Source organism: Lissotriton vulgaris, chromosome 9, assembly GCF_964263255.1.
Source record: "Lissotriton vulgaris chromosome 9, aLisVul1.2, whole genome shotgun sequence".
Taxonomy (NCBI): domain Eukaryota; kingdom Metazoa; phylum Chordata; class Amphibia; order Caudata; family Salamandridae; genus Lissotriton; species Lissotriton vulgaris.
The window spans coordinates 541,146,738-541,174,708 of NC_141697.1; the positions used below are offsets into that span (position 1 = coordinate 541,146,738).

Here is a 27,971-nt window from a genome sequence, read left to right on the forward strand (position 1 = left end):
TTCTTTTTATGCAGATAAGGAGCATTAGGCAGAGTAGCATGGGATTGGTCTGGCTCTCACCTCATTTGCATAAGTATATCCCAAGGCATGCTGGGTGCAGAAAAACTTCATATTCCCCTCTCACAATCAGTCATAACTGAAAGTCAGACACTCTTAGGCACTAGCCGTTTCAGGCCTTTATCAAGACAGTAGCTCTTGAACCATCTCTCTCTCGCTCTGTGATCCTAGCACTAGCATGCTCAGGATTTGGCTTTACCTTGGAGCCAGAGATATACCCGGTGAGGGCTTGCCCGGTGTGAGGCTTTTGAGCGTTTGGGAGCGTTCGGGACGTGAGTGGACGTTGGACAGGAAACTATGCGAATATGAAGCCTCCAACATTCCTGCTTCAGTGAGTGGTTCTTTCCATGGACATCTGACTCTTGGATTCCTCTCAACTTGCCTTCTGATAAAACATTTTGTGAGCAGCAGTTTCCTTCGACAGCTACAAGGTGGCGCTACATTCAGGTGAGAGCACAAGTATGCACAAAATGTTAGGGACTTTTGCCAGATTTATCGGTGGATCTTGCATATTTTTTCAGAGGCTAGATATTGCCTAGAAATGCTTTTTAACATAGAGATGCTGGAGTTACAATGTCTGGTCGGGCCTCAGCCCTTCCATTGTTTGCCCACTGTAACAAATTTATTACCAGCACATGTGTGTTGTGACTCTGCTTTATGAAACTTATCATATATTAGGACAATGTATGTAGCAGAAGGTGCGATTGAGATGTTTGCCCACGTATTTGTTTATTTTTTTATATATGGCTGATTAATCTGTTCGTGAAATTTCCATTTTGTGACATGTTGCATTACAATATATCCTGCTTGCAGAATATATAAGTATTTTCAGTGCGTTGGCCGGGAATCGAACCCGGGTCAACTGCTTGGGAAGCAGCTATGCTCACCACTATACCACCAACGCCCTCTGATGTGTTAGCTCTCGGTTCTAAATATTACGTTGCAGAAATCAATGACTATCTTGCACCAGCTTCAATGGTGCATTTGGTTTAGATACCAACATGAGAAGCAGTAGAACGTTTTTTGCAGAGGGTAAGGAACTGGGGATTGAAACCAAGGACAAAGTTGTGCAGAAGAGAAGAAATGAAAAGCAACAGTACAAATAGTAGAAATGAGCATATATAGGCAGCATGGGAAGCAAAGCAGGGAAGAGAAAGAGAACATTCCATGAAATGCCCAGGAGATAGATAAGAGCAGAACAAAAAGGGAAGAATGAAATTCAAAGCATGCCCAGAAAGTTGTGTGAAGCTCCCACCAGTCAGTCATTTATGGTTATAATTGTGTGTCTTTACTTTCAAAGTACAGGGTTGTACCTTTCACGATCACTCTTGTATTACACAGACACGAATAGTTGAGAAGTCTTTTCTCACATAGCTGGCACAAGCTTGCACTTTTCCTTTCTGGCTATGTGGAAATGACAGCTTGGTCCTTGGAAGGAAAATCAAGCAAAATTAGCAGAGGATGGTTTCGATCCATCGACCTCTGGGTTATGGGCCCAGCACGCTTCCGCTGCGCCACTCTGCTCCTTTGTGAAAGTGTTCTCTTTATGCAGATGAGGAGGCATTCAGAGAAGTGACGTGGGATTGGTCGGGCTCTCACCTCATTTGCCTAAGTATATCGCAAGGCATGCTGGGTGCAGAAAATCTTTATCTTCCCCTCTCACAATCAGTCACAACTGAAAGTCCAGACCCTCTTAGGCACTAGCCGTTTCAGGCCTTTAACAAGACAACAGCTCTCCGACGCTCTCTGTCTCTCTCTCTCTCTGTGATCCTAGTGCTTGCATGCTCAGTATTTGGCTTTTCCTGGGAGCCAGAGATCTACCCGGTGAGGGCTTGCCGGTATAAGGCTTTAGAGCGTTTGGGAGCGTTCGGTACATGAGAGGACGTTGGACTGGAAGCTATGCAAATTTGAAGCATCCAAACTTCCTGCTGCAGTCGGAGGCTCTTTCCATGGACATCTGCCTTTTGGATTCCTCTAAACTTGCCCTCTGATGAAACATTTTGTGAGCTGCAGTTACCTCCGACGGCTACAAGGTGGTGCTACATTCAGGTGAGGGCACAAGTATGCACAAAATGTTGGGGACTTTTGCCAGATTTATTGCTGGATCTTGCATATTTTTTTCAGAGGCTAAATATTGCCTAGGAAATGCTTTTTAACATAGAGATGCTGGAGTTAAAATGTCTGGTTGGGCCTCAGCCCTTTCATTGTCTGCCCACTGTAACATATTTTTTTACCACTACATGTGAGTGGTGACACTGCTTTATGAAACTTATCATATATTAGGACAATGAATATAGCAGAAGGGGCGATCGAAATGCTTGCCTACATATTTGTTTATTTTTTATATAATGGCTGATTAACCTCTTAATTATATTACCATTTTGTGAAATGTTGCTTTAAAATATATCCTGCTTGCAGAATATATAAGTATTTGTATTGCGTTGGCCGGGAATCGAACCCGGGTCAACTGCTTGGAAGGCAGCTATGCTCACCACTATACCACCAACGCCCTCAGATCTTTGCGCTCTCGGTTCTAAACATTAGGACCCTGAGTTCAATGACTATCATGCACCAGCTTCAATGGTGCATTTGGTTTAGATACCAACATGAAAAGCAATAGAAAGTTTTTGTAGAAGGTAAGGAACTGGGATTGAAACCAAGGACAAAGCTGTGCAGAAGAGAAGAATGGAAAGCAGCAATACAAATAATAGATATGAACACATAGAGGCAGCATGGGAAGCAAAGCAGGGAAGAGAAATAGAGAACATTCCATGAAATGCCCAGGAGATAGATAAGAGCAGAACAAAAAAGGGAAGAATGAAATTCAAAGCCTCCACATAAAAGTGTTTGAAGGTCCCACCAGTCATTCATGCTTATTATTGTGTGCCTTTACTTTCAAAGTACAGTGTGGAGCTTTTGACGATCCCTCTCTTGTATTTCAGCAGACACAGATAGTTGAGAAGTCTTTTCTCACATAGCTGGCACAAGCTTGCGCTTTTCCTTGCTGGTAGCGTGGAAATGACAGCTTGGTCCTTGGAAGTAAAATCAAGCAAAATTAGCAGAGGATGGTTTCGATCCATCGACCTCTGGGTTATGGGCCCAGCACGCTTCCGCTGCGCCACTCTGCTCCGTTGTGAAAGTGTTCTTTTTATGCAGATAAGGAGCATTAGGCAGAGTAGCATGGGATTGGTCTGGCTCTCACCTCATTTGCATAAGTATATCCCAAGGCATGCTGGGTGCAGAAAAACTTCATCTTCCCCTCTCACAATCAGTCATAACTGAAAGTCAGACACTCTTAGGCACTAGCCGTTTCAGGCCTTTATCAAGACAGTAGCTCTTGAACCATCTCTCTCTCGCTCTGTGATCCTAGCACTAGCATGCTCAGGATTTGGCTTTACCTTGGAGCCAGAGATATACCCGGTGTGAGGCTTTTGAGCGTTTGGGAGCGTTCGGGACGTGAGTGGACGTTGGACAGGAAACTATGCGAATATGAAGCCTCCAACATTCCTGCTTCAGTGAGTGGTTCTTTCCATGGACATCTGACTCTTGGATTCCTCTCAACTTGCCTTCTGATAAAACATTTTGTGAGCAGCAGTTTCCTTCGACAGCTACAAGGTGGCGCTACATTCAGGTGAGAGCACAAGTATGCACAAAATGTTAGGGACTTTTGCCAGATTTATCGGTGGATCTTGCATATTTTTTCAGAGGCTAGATATTGCCTAGAAATGCTTTTTAACATAGAGATGCTGGAGTTACAATGTCTGGTCGGGCCTCAGCCCTTCCATTGCTTGCCCACTGTAACAAATTTATTACCAGCACATGTGTGTTGTGACTCTGCTTTATGAAACTTATCATATATTAGGACAATGTATGTAGCAGAAGGTGCGATTGAGATGTTTGCCCATGTATTTGTTTATTTTTTTATATATGGCTGATTAATCTGTTCGTGAAATTTCCATTTTGTGACATGTTGCATTACAATATATCCTGCTTGCAGAATATATAAGTATTTTCAGTGCGTTGGCCGGGAATCGAACCCGGGTCAACTGCTTGGGAAGCAGCTATGCTCACCACTATACCACCAACGCCCTCTGATGTGTTAGCTCTCGGTTCTAAATATTACGTTGCAGAAATCAATGACTATCTTGCACCAGCTTCAATGGTGCATTTGGTTTAGATACCAACATGAGAAGCAGTAGAACGTTTTTTGCAGAGGGTAAGGAACTGGGGATTGAAACCAAGGACAAAGTTGTGCAGAAGAGAAGAAATGAAAAGCAACAGTACAAATAGTAGAAATGAGCATATATAGGCAGCATGGGAAGCAAAGCAGGGAAGAGAAAGAGAACATTCCATGAAATGCCCAGGAGATAGATAAGAGCAGAACAAAAAGGGAAGAATGAAATTCAAAGCATGCCCAGAAAGTTGTGTGAAGCTCCCACCAGTCAGTCATTTATGGTTATAATTGTGTGTCTTTACTTTCAAAGTACAGGGTTGTACCTTTCACGATCACTCTTGTATTACACAGACACGAATAGTTGAGAAGTCTTTTCTCACATAGCTGGCACAAGCTTGCACTTTTCCTTTCTGGCTATGTGGAAATGACAGCTTGGTCCTTGGAAGGAAAATCAAGCAAAATTAGCAGAGGATGGTTTCGATCCATCGACCTCTGGGTTATGGGCCCAGCACGCTTCCGCTGCGCCACTCTGCTCCTTTGTGAAAGTGTTCTCTTTATGCAGATGAGGAGGCATTCAGAGAAGTGACGTGGGATTGGTCGGGCTCTCACCTCATTTGCCTAAGTATATCGCAAGGCATGCTGGGTGCAGAAAATCTTTATCTTCCCCTCTCACAATCAGTCACAACTGAAAGTCCAGACCCTCTTAGGCACTAGCCGTTTCAGGCCTTTAACAAGACAACAGCTCTCCGACGCTCTCTGTCTCTCTCTCTCTCTGTGATCCTAGTGCTTGCATGCTCAGTATTTGGCTTTTCCTGGGAGCCAGAGATCTACCCGGTGAGGGCTTGCCGGTATAAGGCTTTAGAGCGTTTGGGAGCGTTCGGTACATGAGAGGACGTTGGACTGGAAGCTATGCAAATTTGAAGCATCCAAACTTCCTGCTGCAGTCGGAGGCTCTTTCCATGGACATCTGCCTTTTGGATTCCTCTAAACTTGCCCTCTGATGAAACATTTTGTGAGCTGCAGTTACCTCCGACGGCTACAAGGTGGTGCTACATTCAGGTGAGGGCACAAGTATGCACAAAATGTTGGGGACTTTTGCCAGATTTATTGCTGGACCTTGCATATTTTTTTCAGAGGCTAAATATTGCCTAGGAAATGCTTTTTAACATAGAGATGCTGGAGTTAAAATGTCTGGTCGGGCCTCAGCCCTTTCATTGTCTGCCCACTGTAACATATTTTTTTACCAGTACATGTGAGTGGTGACTCTGCTTTATGAAACTTATCATATATTAGGACAATGAATATAGCAGAAGGGGCGATCGAAATGCTTGCCTACATATTTGTTTATTTTTTATATAATGGCTGATTAACCTCTTAATTATATTACCATTTTGTGAAATGTTGCTTTAAAATATATCCTGCTTGCAGAATATATAAGTATTTGTACTGCGTTGGCCGGGAATCGAACCCGGGTCAACTGCTTGGAAGGCAGCTATGCTCACCACTATACCACCAACGCCCTCTGATCTTTGCGCTCTCGGTTCTAAACATTAGGATTCTGAGTTCAATGACTATCATGCACCAGCTTCAATGGTGCATTTGGTTTAGATACCAACATGAAAAGCAATAGAAAGTTTTTGTAGAGGGTAAGGAACTGGGATTGAAACTAAGGACAAAGCTGCGCAGAAGAGAAGAATGGAAAGCAGCAATACAAATAATAGATATGAACACATAGAGGCAGCATGGGAAGCAAAGCAGGGAAGAGAAATAGAGAACATTCCATGAAATGCCCAGGAGATAGATAAGAGCAGAACAAAAAAGGGAAGAATGAAATTCAAAGCCTCCACATAAAAGTGTTTGAAGGTCCCACCAGTCATTCATGCTTATTATTGTGTGCCTTTACTTTCAAAGTACAGTGTGGAGCTTTTGACGATCCCTCTCTTGTATTTCAGCAGACACAGATAGTTGAGAAGTCTTTTCTCACATAGCTGGCACAAGCTTGCGCTTTTCCTTGCTGGTAGCGTGGAAATGACAGCTTGGTCCTTGGAAGTAAAATCAAGCAAAATTAGCAGAGGATGGTTTCGATCCATCGACCTCTGGGTTATGGGCCCAGCACGCTTCCGCTGCGCCACTCTGCTCCGTTGTGAAAGTGTTCTTTTTATGCAGATAAGGAGCATTAGGCAGAGTAGCATGGGATTGGTCTGGCTCTCACCTCATTTGCATAAGTATATCCCAAGGCATGCTGGGTGCAGAAAAACTTCATATTCCCCTCTCACAATCAGTCATAACTGAAAGTCAGACACTCTTAGGCACTAGCCGTTTCAGGCCTTTATCAAGACAGTAGCTCTTGAACCATCTCTCTCTCGCTCTGTGATCCTAGCACTAGCATGCTCAGGATTTGGCTTTACCTTGGAGCCAGAGATATACCCGGTGAGGGCTTGCCCGGTGTGAGGCTTTTGAGCGTTTGGGAGCGTTCGGGACGTGAGTGGACGTTGGACAGGAAACTATGCGAATATGAAGCCTCCAACATTCCTGCTTCAGTGAGTGGTTCTTTCCATGGACATCTGACTCTTGGATTCCTCTCAACTTGCCTTCTGATAAAACATTTTGTGAGCAGCAGTTTCCTTCGACAGCTACAAGGTGGCGCTACATTCAGGTGAGAGCACAAGTATGCACAAAATGTTAGGGACTTTTGCCAGATTTATCGGTGGATCTTGCATATTTTTTCAGAGGCTAGATATTGCCTAGAAATGCTTTTTAACATAGAGATGCTGGAGTTACAATGTCTGGTCGGGCCTCAGCCCTTCCATTGTTTGCCCACTGTAACAAATTTATTACCAGCACATGTGTGTTGTGACTCTGCTTTATGAAACTTATCATATATTAGGACAATGTATGTAGCAGAAGGTGCGATTGAGATGTTTGCCCACGTATTTGTTTATTTTTTTATATATGGCTGATTAATCTGTTCGTGAAATTTCCATTTTGTGACATGTTGCATTACAATATATCCTGCTTGCAGAATATATAAGTATTTTCAGTGCGTTGGCCGGGAATCGAACCCGGGTCAACTGCTTGGGAAGCAGCTATGCTCACCACTATACCACCAACGCCCTCTGATGTGTTAGCTCTCGGTTCTAAATATTACGTTGCAGAAATCAATGACTATCTTGCACCAGCTTCAATGGTGCATTTGGTTTAGATACCAACATGAGAAGCAGTAGAACGTTTTTTGCAGAGGGTAAGGAACTGGGGATTGAAACCAAGGACAAAGTTGTGCAGAAGAGAAGAAATGAAAAGCAACAGTACAAATAGTAGAAATGAGCATATATAGGCAGCATGGGAAGCAAAGCAGGGAAGAGAAAGAGAACATTCCATGAAATGCCCAGGAGATAGATAAGAGCAGAACAAAAAGGGAAGAATGAAATTCAAAGCATGCCCAGAAAGTTGTGTGAAGCTCCCACCAGTCAGTCATTTATGGTTATAATTGTGTGTCTTTACTTTCAAAGTACAGGGTTGTACCTTTCACGATCACTCTTGTATTACACAGACACGAATAGTTGAGAAGTCTTTTCTCACATAGCTGGCACAAGCTTGCACTTTTCCTTTCTGGCTATGTGGAAATGACAGCTTGGTCCTTGGAAGGAAAATCAAGCAAAATTAGCAGAGGATGGTTTCGATCCATCGACCTCTGGGTTATGGGCCCAGCACGCTTCCGCTGCGCCACTCTGCTCCTTTGTGAAAGTGTTCTCTTTATGCAGATGAGGAGGCATTCAGAGAAGTGACGTGGGATTGGTCGGGCTCTCACCTCATTTGCCTAAGTATATCGCAAGGCATGCTGGGTGCAGAAAATCTTTATCTTCCCCTCTCACAATCAGTCACAACTGAAAGTCCAGACCCTCTTAGGCACTAGCCGTTTCAGGCCTTTAACAAGACAACAGCTCTCCGACGCTCTCTGTCTCTCTCTCTCTCTGTGATCCTAGTGCTTGCATGCTCAGTATTTGGCTTTTCCTGGGAGCCAGAGATCTACCCGGTGAGGGCTTGCCGGTATAAGGCTTTAGAGCGTTTGGGAGCGTTCGGTACATGAGAGGACGTTGGACTGGAAGCTATGCAAATTTGAAGCATCCAAACTTCCTGCTGCAGTCGGAGGCTCTTTCCATGGACATCTGCCTTTTGGATTCCTCTAAACTTGCCCTCTGATGAAACATTTTGTGAGCTGCAGTTACCTCCGACGGCTACAAGGTGGTGCTACATTCAGGTGAGGGCACAAGTATGCACAAAATGTTGGGGACTTTTGCCAGATTTATTGCTGGATCTTGCATATTTTTTTCAGAGGCTAAATATTGCCTAGGAAATGCTTTTTAACATAGAGATGCTGGAGTTAAAATGTCTGGTTGGGCCTCAGCCCTTTCATTGTCTGCCCACTGTAACATATTTTTTTACCACTACATGTGAGTGGTGACACTGCTTTATGAAACTTATCATATATTAGGACAATGAATATAGCAGAAGGGGCGATCGAAATGCTTGCCTACATATTTGTTTATTTTTTATATAATGGCTGATTAACCTCTTAATTATATTACCATTTTGTGAAATGTTGCTTTAAAATATATCCTGCTTGCAGAATATATAAGTATTTGTATTGCGTTGGCCGGGAATCGAACCCGGGTCAACTGCTTGGAAGGCAGCTATGCTCACCACTATACCACCAACGCCCTCAGATCTTTGCGCTCTCGGTTCTAAACATTAGGAGCCTGAGTTCAATGACTATCATGCACCAGCTTCAATGGTGCATTTGGTTTAGATACCAACATGAAAAGCAATAGAAAGTTTTTGTAGAAGGTAAGGAACTGGGATTGAAACCAAGGACAAAGCTGCGCAGAAGAGAAGAATGGAAAGCAGCAATACAAATAATAGATATGAACACATAGAGGCAGCATGGGAAGCAAAGCAGGGAAGAGAAATAGAGAACATTCCATGAAATGCCCAGGAGATAGATAAGAGCAGAACAAAAAAGGGAAGAATGAAATTCAAAGCCTCCACATAAAAGTGTTTGAAGGTCCCACCAGTCATTCATGCTTATTATTGTGTGCCTTTACTTTCAAAGTACAGTGTGGAGCTTTTGACGATCCCTCTCTTGTATTTCAGCAGACACAGATAGTTGAGAAGTCTTTTCTCACATAGCTGGCACAAGCTTGCGCTTTTCCTTGCTGGTAGCGTGGAAATGACAGCTTGGTCCTTGGAAGTAAAATCAAGCAAAATTAGCAGAGGATGGTTTCGATCCATCGACCTCTGGGTTATGGGCCCAGCACGCTTCCGCTGCGCCACTCTGCTCCGTTGTGAAAGTGTTCTTTTTATGCAGATAAGGAGCATTAGGCAGAGTAGCATGGGATTGGTCTGGCTCTCACCTCATTTGCATAAGTATATCCCAAGGCATGCTGGGTGCAGAAAAACTTCATCTTCCCCTCTCACAATCAGTCATAACTGAAAGTCAGACACTCTTAGGCACTAGCCGTTTCAGGCCTTTATCAAGACAGTAGCTCTTGAACCATCTCTCTCTCGCTCTGTGATCCTAGCACTAGCATGCTCAGGATTTGGCTTTACCTTGGAGCCAGAGATATACCCGGTGAGGGCTTGCCCGGTGTGAGGCTTTTGAGCGTTTGGGAGCGTTCGGGACGTGAGTGGACGTTGGACAGGAAACTATGCGAATATGAAGCCTCCAACATTCCTGCTTCAGTGAGTGGTTCTTTCCATGGACATCTGACTCTTGGATTCCTCTCAACTTGCCTTCTGATAAAACATTTTGTGAGCAGCAGTTTCCTTCGACAGCTACAAGGTGGCGCTACATTCAGGTGAGAGCACAAGTATGCACAAAATGTTAGGGACTTTTGCCAGATTTATCGGTGGATCTTGCATATTTTTTCAGAGGCTAGATATTGCCTAGAAATGCTTTTTAACATAGAGATGCTGGAGTTACAATGTCTGGTCGGGCCTCAGCCCTTCCATTGTTTGCCCACTGTAACAAATTTATTACCAGCACATGTGTGTTGTGACTCTGCTTTATGAAACTTATCATATATTAGGACAATGTATGTAGCAGAAGGTGCGATTGAGATGTTTGCCCACGTATTTGTTTATTTTTTTATATATGGCTGATTAATCTGTTCGTGAAATTTCCATTTTGTGACATGTTGCATTACAATATATCCTGCTTGCAGAATATATAAGTATTTTCAGTGCGTTGGCCGGGAATCGAACCCGGGTCAACTGCTTGGGAAGCAGCTATGCTCACCACTATACCACCAACGCCCTCTGATGTGTTAGCTCTCGGTTCTAAATATTACGTTGCAGAAATCAATGACTATCTTGCACCAGCTTCAATGGTGCATTTGGTTTAGATACCAACATGAGAAGCAGTAGAACGTTTTTTGCAGAGGGTAAGGAACTGGGGATTGAAACCAAGGACAAAGTTGTGCAGAAGAGAAGAAATGAAAAGCAACAGTACAAATAGTAGAAATGAGCATATATAGGCAGCATGGGAAGCAAAGCAGGGAAGAGAAAGAGAACATTCCATGAAATGCCCAGGAGATAGATAAGAGCAGAACAAAAAGGGAAGAATGAAATTCAAAGCATGCCCAGAAAGTTGTGTGAAGCTCCCACCAGTCAGTCATTTATGGTTATAATTGTGTGTCTTTACTTTCAAAGTACAGGGTTGTACCTTTCACGATCACTCTTGTATTACACAGACACGAATAGTTGAGAAGTCTTTTCTCACATAGCTGGCACAAGCTTGCACTTTTCCTTTCTGGCTATGTGGAAATGACAGCTTGGTCCTTGGAAGGAAAATCAAGCAAAATTAGCAGAGGATGGTTTCGATCCATCGACCTCTGGGTTATGGGCCCAGCACGCTTCCGCTGCGCCACTCTGCTCCTTTGTGAAAGTGTTCTCTTTATGCAGATGAGGAGGCATTCAGAGAAGTGACGTGGGATTGGTCGGGCTCTCACCTCATTTGCCTAAGTATATCGCAAGGCATGCTGGGTGCAGAAAATCTTTATCTTCCCCTCTCACAATCAGTCACAACTGAAAGTCCAGACCCTCTTAGGCACTAGCCGTTTCAGGCCTTTAACAAGACAACAGCTCTCCGACGCTCTCTGTCTCTCTCTCTCTCTGTGATCCTAGTGCTTGCATGCTCAGTATTTGGCTTTTCCTGGGAGCCAGAGATCTACCCGGTGAGGGCTTGCCGGTATAAGGCTTTAGAGCGTTTGGGAGCGTTCGGTACATGAGAGGACGTTGGACTGGAAGCTATGCAAATTTGAAGCATCCAAACTTCCTGCTGCAGTCGGAGGCTCTTTCCATGGACATCTGCCTTTTGGATTCCTCTAAACTTGCCCTCTGATGAAACATTTTGTGAGCTGCAGTTACCTCCGACGGCTACAAGGTGGTGCTACATTCAGGTGAGGGCACAAGTATGCACAAAATGTTGGGGACTTTTGCCAGATTTATTGCTGGATCTTGCATATTTTTTTCAGAGGCTAAATATTGCCTAGGAAATGCTTTTTAACATAGAGATGCTGGAGTTAAAATGTCTGGTTGGGCCTCAGCCCTTTCATTGTCTGCCCACTGTAACATATTTTTTTACCACTACATGTGAGTGGTGACACTGCTTTATGAAACTTATCATATATTAGGACAATGAATATAGCAGAAGGGGCGATCGAAATGCTTGCCTACATATTTGTTTATTTTTTATATAATGGCTGATTAACCTCTTAATTATATTACCATTTTGTGAAATGTTGCTTTAAAATATATCCTGCTTGCAGAATATATAAGTATTTGTATTGCGTTGGCCGGGAATCGAACCCGGGTCAACTGCTTGGAAGGCAGCTATGCTCACCACTATACCACCAACGCCCTCAGATCTTTGCGCTCTCGGTTCTAAACATTAGGAGCCTGAGTTCAATGACTATCATGCACCAGCTTCAATGGTGCATTTGGTTTAGATACCAACATGAAAAGCAATAGAAAGTTTTTGTAGAAGGTAAGGAACTGGGATTGAAACCAAGGACAAAGCTGTGCAGAAGAGAAGAATGGAAAGCAGCAATACAAATAATAGATATGAACACATAGAGGCAGCATGGGAAGCAAAGCAGGGAAGAGAAATAGAGAACATTCCATGAAATGCCCAGGAGATAGATAAGAGCAGAACAAAAAAGGGAAGAATGAAATTCAAAGCCTCCACATAAAAGTGTTTGAAGGTCCCACCAGTCATTCATGCTTATTATTGTGTGCCTTTACTTTCAAAGTACAGTGTGGAGCTTTTGACGATCCCTCTCTTGTATTTCAGCAGACACAGATAGTTGAGAAGTCTTTTCTCACATAGCTGGCACAAGCTTGCGCTTTTCCTTGCTGGTAGCGTGGAAATGACAGCTTGGTCCTTGGAAGTAAAATCAAGCAAAATTAGCAGAGGATGGTTTCGATCCATCGACCTCTGGGTTATGGGCCCAGCACGCTTCCGCTGCGCCACTCTGCTCCGTTGTGAAAGTGTTCTTTTTATGCAGATAAGGAGCATTAGGCAGAGTAGCATGGGATTGGTCTGGCTCTCACCTCATTTGCATAAGTATATCCCAAGGCATGCTGGGTGCAGAAAAACTTCATCTTCCCCTCTCACAATCAGTCATAACTGAAAGTCAGACACTCTTAGGCACTAGCCGTTTCAGGCCTTTATCAAGACAGTAGCTCTTGAACCATCTCTCTCTCGCTCTGTGATCCTAGCACTAGCATGCTCAGGATTTGGCTTTACCTTGGAGCCAGAGATATACCCGGTGAGGGCTTGCCCGGTGTGAGGCTTTTGAGCGTTTGGGAGCGTTCGGGACGTGAGTGGACGTTGGACAGGAAACTATGCGAATATGAAGCCTCCAACATTCCTGCTTCAGTGAGTGGTTCTTTCCATGGACATCTGACTCTTGGATTCCTCTCAACTTGCCTTCTGATAAAACATTTTGTGAGCAGCAGTTTCCTTCGACAGCTACAAGGTGGCGCTACATTCAGGTGAGAGCACAAGTATGCACAAAATGTTAGGGACTTTTGCCAGATTTATCGGTGGATCTTGCATATTTTTTCAGAGGCTAGATATTGCCTAGAAATGCTTTTTAACATAGAGATGCTGGAGTTACAATGTCTGGTCGGGCCTCAGCCCTTCCATTGTTTGCCCACTGTAACAAATTTATTACCAGCACATGTGTGTTGTGACTCTGCTTTATGAAACTTATCATATATTAGGACAATGTATGTAGCAGAAGGTGCGATTGAGATGTTTGCCCACGTATTTGTTTATTTTTTTATATATGGCTGATTAATCTGTTCGTGAAATTTCCATTTTGTGACATGTTGCATTACAATATATCCTGCTTGCAGAATATATAAGTATTTTCAGTGCGTTGGCCGGGAATCGAACCCGGGTCAACTGCTTGGGAAGCAGCTATGCTCACCACTATACCACCAACGCCCTCTGATGTGTTAGCTCTCGGTTCTAAATATTACGTTGCAGAAATCAATGACTATCTTGCACCAGCTTCAATGGTGCATTTGGTTTAGATACCAACATGAGAAGCAGTAGAACGTTTTTTGCAGAGGGTAAGGAACTGGGGATTGAAACCAAGGACAAAGTTGTGCAGAAGAGAAGAAATGAAAAGCAACAGTACAAATAGTAGAAATGAGCATATATAGGCAGCATGGGAAGCAAAGCAGGGAAGAGAAAGAGAACATTCCATGAAATGCCCAGGAGATAGATAAGAGCAGAACAAAAAGGGAAGAATGAAATTCAAAGCATGCCCAGAAAGTTGTGTGAAGCTCCCACCAGTCAGTCATTTATGGTTATAATTGTGTGTCTTTACTTTCAAAGTACAGGGTTGTACCTTTCACGATCACTCTTGTATTACACAGACACGAATAGTTGAGAAGTCTTTTCTCACATAGCTGGCACAAGCTTGCACTTTTCCTTTCTGGCTATGTGGAAATGACAGCTTGGTCCTTGGAAGGAAAATCAAGCAAAATTAGCAGAGGATGGTTTCGATCCATCGACCTCTGGGTTATGGGCCCAGCACGCTTCCGCTGCGCCACTCTGCTCCTTTGTGAAAGTGTTCTCTTTATGCAGATGAGGAGGCATTCAGAGAAGTGACGTGGGATTGGTCGGGCTCTCACCTCATTTGCCTAAGTATATCGCAAGGCATGCTGGGTGCAGAAAATCTTTATCTTCCCCTCTCACAATCAGTCACAACTGAAAGTCCAGACCCTCTTAGGCACTAGCCGTTTCAGGCCTTTAACAAGACAACAGCTCTCCGACGCTCTCTGTCTCTCTCTCTCTCTGTGATCCTAGTGCTTGCATGCTCAGTATTTGGCTTTTCCTGGGAGCCAGAGATCTACCCGGTGAGGGCTTGCCGGTATAAGGCTTTAGAGCGTTTGGGAGCGTTCGGTACATGAGAGGACGTTGGACTGGAAGCTATGCAAATTTGAAGCATCCAAACTTCCTGCTGCAGTCGGAGGCTCTTTCCATGGACATCTGCCTTTTGGATTCCTCTAAACTTGCCCTCTGATGAAACATTTTGTGAGCTGCAGTTACCTCCGACGGCTACAAGGTGGTGCTACATTCAGGTGAGGGCACAAGTATGCACAAAATGTTGGGGACTTTTGCCAGATTTATTGCTGGATCTTGCATATTTTTTTCAGAGGCTAAATATTGCCTAGGAAATGCTTTTTAACATAGAGATGCTGGAGTTAAAATGTCTGGTTGGGCCTCAGCCCTTTCATTGTCTGCCCACTGTAACATATTTTTTTACCACTACATGTGAGTGGTGACACTGCTTTATGAAACTTATCATATATTAGGACAATGAATATAGCAGAAGGGGCGATCGAAATGCTTGCCTACATATTTGTTTATTTTTTATATAATGGCTGATTAACCTCTTAATTATATTACCATTTTGTGAAATGTTGCTTTAAAATATATCCTGCTTGCAGAATATATAAGTATTTGTATTGCGTTGGCCGGGAATCGAACCCGGGTCAACTGCTTGGAAGGCAGCTATGCTCACCACTATACCACCAACGCCCTCAGATCTTTGCGCTCTCGGTTCTAAACATTAGGAGCCTGAGTTCAATGACTATCATGCACCAGCTTCAATGGTGCATTTGGTTTAGATACCAACATGAAAAGCAATAGAAAGTTTTTGTAGAAGGTAAGGAACTGGGATTGAAACCAAGGACAAAGCTGTGCAGAAGAGAAGAATGGAAAGCAGCAATACAAATAATAGATATGAACACATAGAGGCAGCATGGGAAGCAAAGCAGGGAAGAGAAATAGAGAACATTCCATGAAATGCCCAGGAGATAGATAAGAGCAGAACAAAAAAGGGAAGAATGAAATTCAAAGCCTCCACATAAAAGTGTTTGAAGGTCCCACCAGTCATTCATGCTTATTATTGTGTGCCTTTACTTTCAAAGTACAGTGTGGAGCTTTTGACGATCCCTCTCTTGTATTTCAGCAGACACAGATAGTTGAGAAGTCTTTTCTCACATAGCTGGCACAAGCTTGCGCTTTTCCTTGCTGGTAGCGTGGAAATGACAGCTTGGTCCTTGGAAGTAAAATCAAGCAAAATTAGCAGAGGATGGTTTCGATCCATCGACCTCTGGGTTATGGGCCCAGCACGCTTCCGCTGCGCCACTCTGCTCCGTTGTGAAAGTGTTCTTTTTATGCAGATAAGGAGCATTAGGCAGAGTAGCATGGGATTGGTCTGGCTCTCACCTCATTTGCATAAGTATATCCCAAGGCATGCTGGGTGCAGAAAAACTTCATCTTCCCCTCTCACAATCAGTCATAACTGAAAGTCAGACACTCTTAGGCACTAGCCGTTTCAGGCCTTTATCAAGACAGTAGCTCTTGAACCATCTCTCTCTCGCTCTGTGATCCTAGCACTAGCATGCTCAGGATTTGGCTTTACCTTGGAGCCAGAGATATACCCGGTGAGGGCTTGCCCGGTGTGAGGCTTTTGAGCGTTTGGGAGCGTTGTGGACGTTGGACAGGAAACTATGCGAATATGAAGCCTCCAACATTCCTGCTTCAGTGAGTGGTTCTTTCCATGGACATCTGACTCTTGGATTCCTCTCAACTTGCCTTCTGATAAAACATTTTGTGAGCAGCAGTTTCCTTCGACAGCTACAAGGTGGCGCTACATTCAGGTGAGAGCACAAGTATGCACAAAATGTTAGGGACTTTTGCCAGATTTATCGGTGGATCTTGCATATTTTTTCAGAGGCTAGATATTGCCTAGAAATGCTTTTTAACATAGAGATGCTGGAGTTACAATGTCTGGTCGGGCCTCAGCCCTTCCATTGCTTGCCCACTGTAACAAATTTATTACCAGCACATGTGTGTTGTGACTCTGCTTTATGAAACTTATCATATATTAGGACAATGTATGTAGCAGAAGGTGCGATTGAGATGTTTGCCCATGTATTTGTTTATTTTTTTATATATGGCTGATTAATCTGTTCGTGAAATTTCCATTTTGTGACATGTTGCATTACAATATATCCTGCTTGCAGAATATATAAGTATTTTCAGTGCGTTGGCCGGGAATCGAACCCGGGTCAACTGCTTGGGAAGCAGCTATGCTCACCACTATACCACCAACGCCCTCTGATGTGTTAGCTCTCGGTTCTAAATATTACGTTGCAGAAATCAATGACTATCTTGCACCAGCTTCAATGGTGCATTTGGTTTAGATACCAACATGAGAAGCAGTAGAACGTTTTTTGCAGAGGGTAAGGAACTGGGGATTGAAACCAAGGACAAAGTTGTGCAGAAGAGAAGAAATGAAAAGCAACAGTACAAATAGTAGAAATGAGCATATATAGGCAGCATGGGAAGCAAAGCAGGGAAGAGAAAGAGAACATTCCATGAAATGCCCAGGAGATAGATAAGAGCAGAACAAAAAGGGAAGAATGAAATTCAAAGCATGCCCAGAAAGTTGTGTGAAGCTCCCACCAGTCAGTCATTTATGGTTATAATTGTGTGTCTTTACTTTCAAAGTACAGGGTTGTACCTTTCACGATCACTCTTGTATTACACAGACACGAATAGTTGAGAAGTCTTTTCTCACATAGCTGGCACAAGCTTGCACTTTTCCTTTCTGGCTATGTGGAAATGACAGCTTGGTCCTTGGAAGGAAAATCAAGCAAAATTAGCAGAGGATGGTTTCGATCCATCGACCTCTGGGTTATGGGCCCAGCACGCTTCCGCTGCGCCACTCTGCTCCTTTGTGAAAGTGTTCTCTTTATGCAGATGAGGAGGCATTCAGAGAAGTGACGTGGGATTGGTCGGGCTCTCACCTCATTTGCCTAAGTATATCGCAAGGCATGCTGGGTGCAGAAAATCTTTATCTTCCCCTCTCACAATCAGTCACAACTGAAAGTCCAGACCCTCTTAGGCACTAGCCGTTTCAGGCCTTTAACAAGACAACAGCTCTCCGACGCTCTCTGTCTCTCTCTCTCTCTGTGATCCTAGTGCTTGCATGCTCAGTATTTGGCTTTTCCTGGGAGCCAGAGATCTACCCGGTGAGGGCTTGCCGGTATAAGGCTTTAGAGCGTTTGGGAGCGTTCGGTACATGAGAGGACGTTGGACTGGAAGCTATGCAAATTTGAAGCATCCAAACTTCCTGCTGCAGTCGGAGGCTCTTTCCATGGACATCTGCCTTTTGGATTCCTCTAAACTTGCCCTCTGATGAAACATTTTGTGAGCTGCAGTTACCTCCGACGGCTACAAGGTGGTGCTACATTCAGGTGAGGGCACAAGTATGCACAAAATGTTGGGGACTTTTGCCAGATTTATTGCTGGACCTTGCATATTTTTTTCAGAGGCTAAATATTGCCTAGGAAATGCTTTTTAACATAGAGATGCTGGAGTTAAAATGTCTGGTCGGGCCTCAGCCCTTTCATTGTCTGCCCACTGTAACATATTTTTTTACCAGTACATGTGAGTGGTGACTCTGCTTTATGAAACTTATCATATATTAGGACAATGAATATAGCAGAAGGGGCGATCGAAATGCTTGCCTACATATTTGTTTATTTTTTATATAATGGCTGATTAACCTCTTAATTATATTACCATTTTGTGAAATGTTGCTTTAAAATATATCCTGCTTGCAGAATATATAAGTATTTGTACTGCGTTGGCCGGGAATCGAACCCGGGTCAACTGCTTGGAAGGCAGCTATGCTCACCACTATACCACCAACGCCCTCTGATCTTTGCGCTCTCGGTTCTAAACATTAGGATCCTGAGTTCAATGACTATCATGCACCAGCTTCAATGGTGCATTTGGTTTAGATACCAACATGAAAAGCAATAGAAAGTTTTTGTAGAGGGTAAGGAACTGGGATTGAAACTAAGGACAAAGCTGTGCAGAAGAGAAGAATGGAAAGCAGCAATACAAATAATAGATATGAACACATAGAGGCAGCATGGGAAGCAAAGCAGGGAAGAGAAATAGAGAACATTCCATGAAATGCCCAGGAGATAGATAAGAGCAGAACAAAAAAGGGAAGAATGAAATTCAAAGCCTCCACATAAAAGTGTTTGAAGGTCCCACCAGTCATTCATGCTTATTATTGTGTGCCTTTACTTTCAAAGTACAGTGTGGAGCTTTTGACGATCCCTCTCTTGTATTTCAGCAGACACAGATAGTTGAGAAGTCTTTTCTCACATAGCTGGCACAAGCTTGCGCTTTTCCTTGCTGGTAGCGTGGAAATGACAGCGTGGTCCTTGGAAGTAAAATCAAGCAAAATTAGCAGAGGATGGTTTCGATCCATCGACCTCTGGGTTATGGGCCCAGCACGCTTCCGCTGCGCCACTCTGCTCCGTTGTGAAAGTGTTCTTTTTATGCAGATAAGGAGCATTAGGCAGAGTAGCATGGGATTGGTCTGGCTCTCACCTCATTTGCATAAGTATATCCCAAGGCATGCTGGGTGCAGAAAAACTTCATATTCCCCTCTCACAATCAGTCATAACTGAAAGTCAGACACTCTTAGGCACTAGCCGTTTCAGGCCTTTATCAAGACAGTAGCTCTTGAACCATCTCTCTCTCGCTCTGTGATCCTAGCACTAGCATGCTCAGGATTTGGCTTTACCTTGGAGCCAGAGATATACCCGGTGAGGGCTTGCCCGGTGTGAGGCTTTTGAGCGTTTGGGAGCGTTGTGGACGTTGGACAGGAAACTATGCGAATATGAAGCCTCCAACATTCCTGCTTCAGTGAGTGGTTCTTTCCATGGACATCTGACTCTTGGATTCCTCTCAACTTGCCTTCTGATAAAACATTTTGTGAGCAGCAGTTTCCTTCGACAGCTACAAGGTGGCGCTACATTCAGGTGAGAGCACAAGTATGCACAAAATGTTAGGGACTTTTGCCAGATTTATCGGTGGATCTTGCATATTTTTTCAGAGGCTAGATATTGCCTAGAAATGCTTTTTAACATAGAGATGCTGGAGTTACAATGTCTGGTCGGGCCTCAGCCCTTCCATTGTTTGCCCACTGTAACAAATTTATTACCAGCACATGTGTGTTGTGACTCTGCTTTATGAAACTTATCATATATTAGGACAATGTATGTAGCAGAAGGTGCGATTGAGATGTTTGCCCACGTATTTGTTTATTTTTTTATATATGGCTGATTAATCTGTTCGTGAAATTTCCATTTTGTGACATGTTGCATTACAATATATCCTGCTTGCAGAATATATAAGTATTTTCAGTGCGTTGGCCGGGAATCGAACCCGGGTCAACTGCTTGGGAAGCAGCTATGCTCACCACTATACCACCAACGCCCTCTGATGTGTTAGCTCTCGGTTCTAAATATTACGTTGCAGAAATCAATGACTATCTTGCACCAGCTTCAATGGTGCATTTGGTTTAGATACCAACATGAGAAGCAGTAGAACGTTTTTTGCAGAGGGTAAGGAACTGGGGATTGAAACCAAGGACAAAGTTGTGCAGAAGAGAAGAAATGAAAAGCAACAGTACAAATAGTAGAAATGAGCATATATAGGCAGCATGGGAAGCAAAGCAGGGAAGAGAAAGAGAACATTCCATGAAATGCCCAGGAGATAGATAAGAGCAGAACAAAAAGGGAAGAATGAAATTCAAAGCATGCCCAGAAAGTTGTGTGAAGCTCCCACCAGTCAGTCATTTATGGTTATAATTGTGTGTCTTTACTTTCAAAGTACAGGGTTGTACCTTTCACGATCACTCTTGTATTACACAGACACGAATAGTTGAGAAGTCTTTTCTCACATAGCTGGCACAAGCTTGCACTTTTCCTTTCTGGCTATGTGGAAATGACAGCTTGGTCCTTGGAAGGAAAATCAAGCAAAATTAGCAGAGGATGGTTTCGATCCATCGACCTCTGGGTTATGGGCCCAGCACGCTTCCGCTGCGCCACTCTGCTCCTTTGTGAAAGTGTTCTCTTTATGCAGATGAGGAGGCATTCAGAGAAGTGACGTGGGATTGGTCGGGCTCTCACCTCATTTGCCTAAGTATATCGCAAGGCATGCTGGGTGCAGAAAATCTTTATCTTCCCCTCTCACAATCAGTCACAACTGAAAGTCCAGACCCTCTTAGGCACTAGCCGTTTCAGGCCTTTAACAAGACAACAGCTCTCCGACGCTCTCTGTCTCTCTCTCTCTCTGTGATCCTAGTGCTTGCATGCTCAGTATTTGGCTTTTCCTGGGAGCCAGAGATCTACCCGGTGAGGGCTTGCCGGTATAAGGCTTTAGAGCGTTTGGGAGCGTTCGGTACATGAGAGGACGTTGGACTGGAAGCTATGCAAATTTGAAGCATCCAAACTTCCTGCTGCAGTCGGAGGCTCTTTCCATGGACATCTGCCTTTTGGATTCCTCTAAACTTGCCCTCTGATGAAACATTTTGTGAGCTGCAGTTACCTCCGACGGCTACAAGGTGGTGCTACATTCAGGTGAGGGCACAAGTATGCACAAAATGTTGGGGACTTTTGCCAGATTTATTGCTGGATCTTGCATATTTTTTTCAGAGGCTAAATATTGCCTAGGAAATGCTTTTTAACATAGAGATGCTGGAGTTAAAATGTCTGGTTGGGCCTCAGCCCTTTCATTGTCTGCCCACTGTAACATATTTTTTTACCACTACATGTGAGTGGTGACACTGCTTTATGAAACTTATCATATATTAGGACAACGAATATAGCAGAAGGGGCGATCGAAATGCTTGCCTACATATTTGTTTATTTTTTATATAATGGCTGATTAACCTCTTAATTATATTACCATTTTGTGAAATGTTGCTTTAAAATATATCCTGCTTGCAGAATATATAAGTATTTGTATTGCGTTGGCCGGGAATCGAACCCGGGTCAACTGCTTGGAAGGCAGCTATGCTCACCACTATACCACCAACGCCCTCAGATCTTTGCGCTCTCGGTTCTAAACATTAGGACCCTGAGTTCAATGACTATCATGCACCAGCTTCAATGGTGCATTTGGTTTAGATACCAACATGAAAAGCAATAGAAAGTTTTTGTAGAAGGTAAGGAACTGGGATTGAAACCAAGGACAAAGCTGTGCAGAAGAGAAGAATGGAAAGCAGCAATACAAATAATAGATATGAACACATAGAGGCAGCATGGGAAGCAAAGCAGGGAAGAGAAATAGAGAACATTCCATGAAATGCCCAGGAGATAGATAAGAGCAGAACAAAAAAGGGAAGAATGAAATTCAAAGCCTCCACATAAAAGTGTTTGAAGGTCCCACCAGTCATTCATGCTTATTATTGTGTGCCTTTACTTTCAAAGTACAGTGTGGAGCTTTTGACGATCCCTCTCTTGTATTTCAGCAGACACAGATAGTTGAGAAGTCTTTTCTCACATAGCTGGCACAAGCTTGCGCTTTTCCTTGCTGGTAGCGTGGAAATGACAGCTTGGTCCTTGGAAGTAAAATCAAGCAAAATTAGCAGAGGATGGTTTCGATCCATCGACCTCTGGGTTATGGGCCCAGCACGCTTCCGCTGCGCCACTCTGCTCCGTTGTGAAAGTGTTCTTTTTATGCAGATAAGGAGCATTAGGCAGAGTAGCATGGGATTGGTCTGGCTCTCACCTCATTTGCATAAGTATATCCCAAGGCATGCTGGGTGCAGAAAAACTTCATCTTCCCCTCTCACAATCAGTCATAACTGAAAGTCAGACACTCTTAGGCACTAGCCGTTTCAGGCCTTTATCAAGACAGTAGCTCTTGAACCATCTCTCTCTCGCTCTGTGATCCTAGCACTAGCATGCTCAGGATTTGGCTTTACCTTGGAGCCAGAGATATACCCGGTGAGGGCTTGCCCGGTGTGAGGCTTTTGAGCGTTTGGGAGCGTTCGGGACGTGAGTGGACGTTGGACAGGAAACTATGCGAATATGAAGCCTCCAACATTCCTGCTTCAGTGAGTGGTTCTTTCCATGGACATCTGACTCTTGGATTCCTCTCAACTTGCCTTCTGATAAAACATTTTGTGAGCAGCAGTTTCCTTCGACAGCTACAAGGTGGCGCTACATTCAGGTGAGAGCACAAGTATGCACAAAATGTTAGGGACTTTTGCCAGATTTATCGGTGGATCTTGCATATTTTTTCAGAGGCTAGATATTGCCTAGAAATGCTTTTTAACATAGAGATGCTGGAGTTACAATGTCTGGTCGGGCCTCAGCCCTTCCATTGCTTGCCCACTGTAACAAATTTATTACCAGCACATGTGTGTTGTGACTCTGCTTTATGAAACTTATCATATATTAGGACAATGTATGTAGCAGAAGGTGCGATTGAGATGTTTGCCCATGTATTTGTTTATTTTTTTATATATGGCTGATTAATCTGTTCGTGAAATTTCCATTTTGTGACATGTTGCATTACAATATATCCTGCTTGCAGAATATATAAGTATTTTCAGTGCGTTGGCCGGGAATCGAACCCGGGTCAACTGCTTGGGAAGCAGCTATGCTCACCACTATACCACCAACGCCCTCTGATGTGTTAGCTCTCGGTTCTAAATATTACGTTGCAGAAATCAATGACTATCTTGCACCAGCTTCAATGGTGCATTTGGTTTAGATACCAACATGAGAAGCAGTAGAACGTTTTTTGCAGAGGGTAAGGAACTGGGGATTGAAACCAAGGACAAAGTTGTGCAGAAGAGAAGAAATGAAAAGCAACAGTACAAATAGTAGAAATGAGCATATATAGGCAGCATGGGAAGCAAAGCAGGGAAGAGAAAGAGAACATTCCATGAAATGCCCAGGAGATAGATAAGAGCAGAACAAAAAGGGAAGAATGAAATTCAAAGCATGCCCAGAAAGTTGTGTGAAGCTCCCACCAGTCAGTCATTTATGGTTATAATTGTGTGTCTTTACTTTCAAAGTACAGGGTTGTACCTTTCACGATCACTCTTGTATTACACAGACACGAATAGTTGAGAAGTCTTTTCTCACATAGCTGGCACAAGCTTGCACTTTTCCTTTCTGGCTATGTGGAAATGACAGCTTGGTCCTTGGAAGGAAAATCAAGCAAAATTAGCAGAGGATGGTTTCGATCCATCGACCTCTGGGTTATGGGCCCAGCACGCTTCCGCTGCGCCACTCTGCTCCTTTGTGAAAGTGTTCTCTTTATGCAGATGAGGAGGCATTCAGAGAAGTGACGTGGGATTGGTCGGGCTCTCACCTCATTTGCCTAAGTATATCGCAAGGCATGCTGGGTGCAGAAAATCTTTATCTTCCCCTCTCACAATCAGTCACAACTGAAAGTCCAGACCCTCTTAGGCACTAGCCGTTTCAGGCCTTTAACAAGACAACAGCTCTCCGACGCTCTCTGTCTCTCTATCTCTCTGTGATCCTAGTGCTTGCATGCTCAGTATTTGGCTTTTCCTGGGAGCCAGAGATCTACCCGGTGAGGGCTTGCCGGTATAAGGCTTTAGAGCGTTTGGGAGCGTTCGGTACATGAGAGGACGTTGGACTGGAAGCTATGCAAATTTGAAGCATCCAAACTTCCTGCTGCAGTCGGAGGCTCTTTCCATGGACATCTGCCTTTTGGATTCCTCTAAACTTGCCCTCTGATGAAACATTTTGTGAGCTGCAGTTACCTCCGACGGCTACAAGGTGGTGCTACATTCAGGTGAGGGCACAAGTATGCACAAAATGTTGGGGACTTTTGCCAGATTTATTGCTGGACCTTGCATATTTTTTTCAGAGGCTAAATATTGCCTAGGAAATGCTTTTTAACATAGAGATGCTGGAGTTAAAATGTCTGGTCGGGCCTCAGCCCTTTCATTGTCTGCCCACTGTAACATATTTTTTTACCAGTACATGTGAGTGGTGACTCTGCTTTATGAAACTTATCATATATTAGGACAATGAATATAGCAGAAGGGGCGATCGAAATGCTTGCCTACATATTTGTTTATTTTTTATATAATGGCTGATTAACCTCTTAATTATATTACCATTTTGTGAAATGTTGCTTTAAAATATATCCTGCTTGCAGAATATATAAGTATTTGTACTGCGTTGGCCGGGAATCGAACCCGGGTCAACTGCTTGAAAGGCAGCTATGCTCACCACTATACCACCAACGCCCTCTGATCTTTGCGCTCTCGGTTCTAAACATTAGGACCCTGAGTTCAATGACTATCATGCACCAGCTTCAATGGTGCATTTGGTTTAGATACCAACATGAAAAGCAATAGAAAGTTTTTGTAGAGGGTAAGGAACTGGGATTGAAACTAAGGACAAAGCTGTGCAGAAGAGAAGAATGGAAAGCAGCAATACAAATAATAGATATGAACACATAGAGGCAGCATGGGAAGCAAAGCAGGGAAGAGAAATAGAGAACATTCCATGAAATGCCCAGGAGATAGATAAGAGCAGAACAAAAAAGGGAAGAATGAAATTCAAAGCCTCCACATAAAAGTGTTTGAAGGTCCCACCAGTCATTCATGCTTATTATTGTGTGCCTTTACTTTCAAAGTACAGTGTGGAGCTTTTGACGATCCCTCTCTTGTATTTCAGCAGACACAGATAGTTGAGAAGTCTTTTCTCACATAGCTGGCACAAGCTTGCGCTTTTCCTTGCTGGTAGCGTGGAAATGACAGCTTGGTCCTTGGAAGTAAAATCAAGCAAAATTAGCAGAGGATGGTTTCGATCCATCGACCTCTGGGTTATGGGCCCAGCACGCTTCCGCTGCGCCACTCTGCTCCGTTGTGAAAGTGTTCTTTTTATGCAGATAAGGAGCATTAGGCAGAGTAGCATGGGATTGGTCTGGCTCTCACCTCATTTGCATAAGTATATCCCAAGGCATGCTGGGTGCAGAAAAACTTCATATTCCCCTCTCACAATCAGTCATAACTGAAAGTCAGACACTCTTAGGCACTAGCCGTTTCAGGCCTTTATCAAGACAGTAGCTCTTGAACCATCTCTCTCTCGCTCTGTGATCCTAGCACTAGCATGCTCAGGATTTGGCTTTACCTTGGAGCCAGAGATATACCCGGTGAGGGCTTGCCCGGTGTGAGGCTTTTGAGCGTTTGGGAGCGTTGTGGACGTTGGACAGGAAACTATGCGAATATGAAGCCTCCAACATTCCTGCTTCAGTGAGTGGTTCTTTCCATGGACATCTGACTCTTGGATTCCTCTCAACTTGCCTTCTGATAAAACATTTTGTGAGCAGCAGTTTCCTTCGACAGCTACAAGGTGGCGCTACATTCAGGTGAGAGCACAAGTATGCACAAAATGTTAGGGACTTTTGCCAGATTTATCGGTGGATCTTGCATATTTTTTCAGAGGCTAGATATTGCCTAGAAATGCTTTTTAACATAGAGATGCTGGAGTTACAATGTCTGGTCGGGCCTCAGCCCTTCCATTGCTTGCCCACTGTAACAAATTTATTACCAGCACATGTGTGTTGTGACTCTGCTTTATGAAACTTATCATATATTAGGACAATGTATGTAGCAGAAGGTGCGATTGAGATGTTTGCCCATGTATTTGTTTATTTTTTTATATATGGCTGATTAATCTGTTCGTGAAATTTCCATTTTGTGACATGTTGCATTACAATATATCCTGCTTGCAGAATATATAAGTATTTTCAGTGCGTTGGCCGGGAATCGAACCCGGGTCAACTGCTTGGGAAGCAGCTATGCTCACCACTATACCACCAACGCCCTCTGATGTGTTAGCTCTCGGTTCTAAATATTACGTTGCAGAAATCAATGACTATCTTGCACCAGCTTCAATGGTGCATTTGGTTTAGATACCAACATGAGAAGCAGTAGAACGTTTTTTGCAGAGGGTAAGGAACTGGGGATTGAAACCAAGGACAAAGTTGTGCAGAAGAGAAGAAATGAAAAGCAACAGTACAAATAGTAGAAATGAGCATATATAGGCAGCATGGGAAGCAAAGCAGGGAAGAGAAAGAGAACATTCCATGAAATGCCCAGGAGATAGATAAGAGCAGAACAAAAAGGGAAGAATGAAATTCAAAGCATGCCCAGAAAGTTGTGTGAAGCTCCCACCAGTCAGTCATTTATGGTTATAATTGTGTGTCTTTACTTTCAAAGTACAGGGTTGTACCTTTCACGATCACTCTTGTATTACACAGACACGAATAGTTGAGAAGTCTTTTCTCACATAGCTGGCACAAGCTTGCACTTTTCCTTTCTGGCTATGTGGAAATGACAGCTTGGTCCTTGGAAGGAAAATCAAGCAAAATTAGCAGAGGATGGTTTCGATCCATCGACCTCTGGGTTATGGGCCCAGCACGCTTCCGCTGCGCCACTCTGCTCCTTTGTGAAAGTGTTCTCTTTATGCAGATGAGGAGGCATTCAGAGAAGTGACGTGGGATTGGTCGGGCTCTCACCTCATTTGCCTAAGTATATCGCAAGGCATGCTGGGTGCAGAAAATCTTTATCTTCCCCTCTCACAATCAGTCACAACTGAAAGTCCAGACCCTCTTAGGCACTAGCCGTTTCAGGCCTTTAACAAGACAACAGCTCTCCGACGCTCTCTGTCTCTCTCTCTCTCTGTGATCCTAGTGCTTGCATGCTCAGTATTTGGCTTTTCCTGGGAGCCAGAGATCTACCCGGTGAGGGCTTGCCGGTATAAGGCTTTAGAGCGTTTGGGAGCGTTCGGTACATGAGAGGACGTTGGACTGGAAGCTATGCAAATTTGAAGCATCCAAACTTCCTGCTGCAGTCGGAGGCTCTTTCCATGGACATCTGCCTTTTGGATTCCTCTAAACTTGCCCTCTGATGAAACATTTTGTGAGCTGCAGTTACCTCCGACGGCTACAAGGTGGTGCTACATTCAGGTGAGGGCACAAGTATGCACAAAATGTTGGGGACTTTTGCCAGATTTATTGCTGGATCTTGCATATTTTTTTCAGAGGCTAAATATTGCCTAGGAAATGCTTTTTAACATAGAGATGCTGGAGTTAAAATGTCTGGTTGGGCCTCAGCCCTTTCATTGTCTGCCCACTGTAACATATTTTTTTACCACTACATGTGAGTGGTGACTCTGCTTTATGAAACTTATCTTATATTAGGACAATGAATATAGCAGAAGGGGCGATCGAAATGCTTGCCTACATATTTGTTTATTTTTTATATAATGGCTGATTAACCTCTTA

General features: G+C 43.7%; 17 non-coding genes across 17 annotated transcripts; all 17 read right to left on the minus strand.

Moving 5' to 3' along the window:
* Positions 1-889: 889 nt before the first annotated feature.
* On the minus strand, positions 890-961 carry TRNAG-CCC (transfer RNA glycine (anticodon CCC)). The gene has a single exon. It is a non-coding gene; the product is annotated as a tRNA-Gly (tRNA).
* Positions 962-2,494: 1,533 nt separating this feature from the next.
* On the minus strand, positions 2,495-2,566 carry TRNAG-UCC (transfer RNA glycine (anticodon UCC)). Its single transcript has one exon. It is a non-coding gene; the product is annotated as a tRNA-Gly (tRNA).
* Positions 2,567-4,073: 1,507 nt separating this feature from the next.
* On the minus strand, positions 4,074-4,145 carry TRNAG-CCC (transfer RNA glycine (anticodon CCC)). The gene has a single exon. It is a non-coding gene; the product is annotated as a tRNA-Gly (tRNA).
* A 1,533-nt stretch (positions 4,146-5,678) lies between these two features.
* On the minus strand, positions 5,679-5,750 carry TRNAG-UCC (transfer RNA glycine (anticodon UCC)). Its single transcript has one exon. It is a non-coding gene; the product is annotated as a tRNA-Gly (tRNA).
* Positions 5,751-7,272: 1,522 nt separating this feature from the next.
* Positions 7,273-7,344, minus strand: TRNAG-CCC (transfer RNA glycine (anticodon CCC)). The gene has a single exon. It is a non-coding gene; the product is annotated as a tRNA-Gly (tRNA).
* Positions 7,345-8,877: 1,533 nt separating this feature from the next.
* TRNAG-UCC (transfer RNA glycine (anticodon UCC)) lies at positions 8,878-8,949 on the minus strand. Its single transcript has one exon. It is a non-coding gene; the product is annotated as a tRNA-Gly (tRNA).
* Positions 8,950-10,471: 1,522 nt separating this feature from the next.
* TRNAG-CCC (transfer RNA glycine (anticodon CCC)) lies at positions 10,472-10,543 on the minus strand. Its single transcript has one exon. It is a non-coding gene; the product is annotated as a tRNA-Gly (tRNA).
* A 1,533-nt stretch (positions 10,544-12,076) lies between these two features.
* Positions 12,077-12,148, minus strand: TRNAG-UCC (transfer RNA glycine (anticodon UCC)). The gene has a single exon. It is a non-coding gene; the product is annotated as a tRNA-Gly (tRNA).
* Positions 12,149-13,670: 1,522 nt separating this feature from the next.
* On the minus strand, positions 13,671-13,742 carry TRNAG-CCC (transfer RNA glycine (anticodon CCC)). The gene has a single exon. It is a non-coding gene; the product is annotated as a tRNA-Gly (tRNA).
* Positions 13,743-15,275: 1,533 nt separating this feature from the next.
* Positions 15,276-15,347, minus strand: TRNAG-UCC (transfer RNA glycine (anticodon UCC)). The gene has a single exon. It is a non-coding gene; the product is annotated as a tRNA-Gly (tRNA).
* A 1,512-nt stretch (positions 15,348-16,859) lies between these two features.
* On the minus strand, positions 16,860-16,931 carry TRNAG-CCC (transfer RNA glycine (anticodon CCC)). Its single transcript has one exon. It is a non-coding gene; the product is annotated as a tRNA-Gly (tRNA).
* A 1,533-nt stretch (positions 16,932-18,464) lies between these two features.
* On the minus strand, positions 18,465-18,536 carry TRNAG-UCC (transfer RNA glycine (anticodon UCC)). The gene has a single exon. It is a non-coding gene; the product is annotated as a tRNA-Gly (tRNA).
* A 1,512-nt stretch (positions 18,537-20,048) lies between these two features.
* Positions 20,049-20,120, minus strand: TRNAG-CCC (transfer RNA glycine (anticodon CCC)). Its single transcript has one exon. It is a non-coding gene; the product is annotated as a tRNA-Gly (tRNA).
* Positions 20,121-21,653: 1,533 nt separating this feature from the next.
* Positions 21,654-21,725, minus strand: TRNAG-UCC (transfer RNA glycine (anticodon UCC)). Its single transcript has one exon. It is a non-coding gene; the product is annotated as a tRNA-Gly (tRNA).
* A 1,522-nt stretch (positions 21,726-23,247) lies between these two features.
* Positions 23,248-23,319, minus strand: TRNAG-CCC (transfer RNA glycine (anticodon CCC)). The gene has a single exon. It is a non-coding gene; the product is annotated as a tRNA-Gly (tRNA).
* A 1,533-nt stretch (positions 23,320-24,852) lies between these two features.
* TRNAE-UUC (transfer RNA glutamic acid (anticodon UUC)) lies at positions 24,853-24,924 on the minus strand. The gene has a single exon. It is a non-coding gene; the product is annotated as a tRNA-Glu (tRNA).
* Positions 24,925-26,436: 1,512 nt separating this feature from the next.
* On the minus strand, positions 26,437-26,508 carry TRNAG-CCC (transfer RNA glycine (anticodon CCC)). Its single transcript has one exon. It is a non-coding gene; the product is annotated as a tRNA-Gly (tRNA).
* Between the last annotated feature and the right edge of the window lie 1,463 nt (positions 26,509-27,971).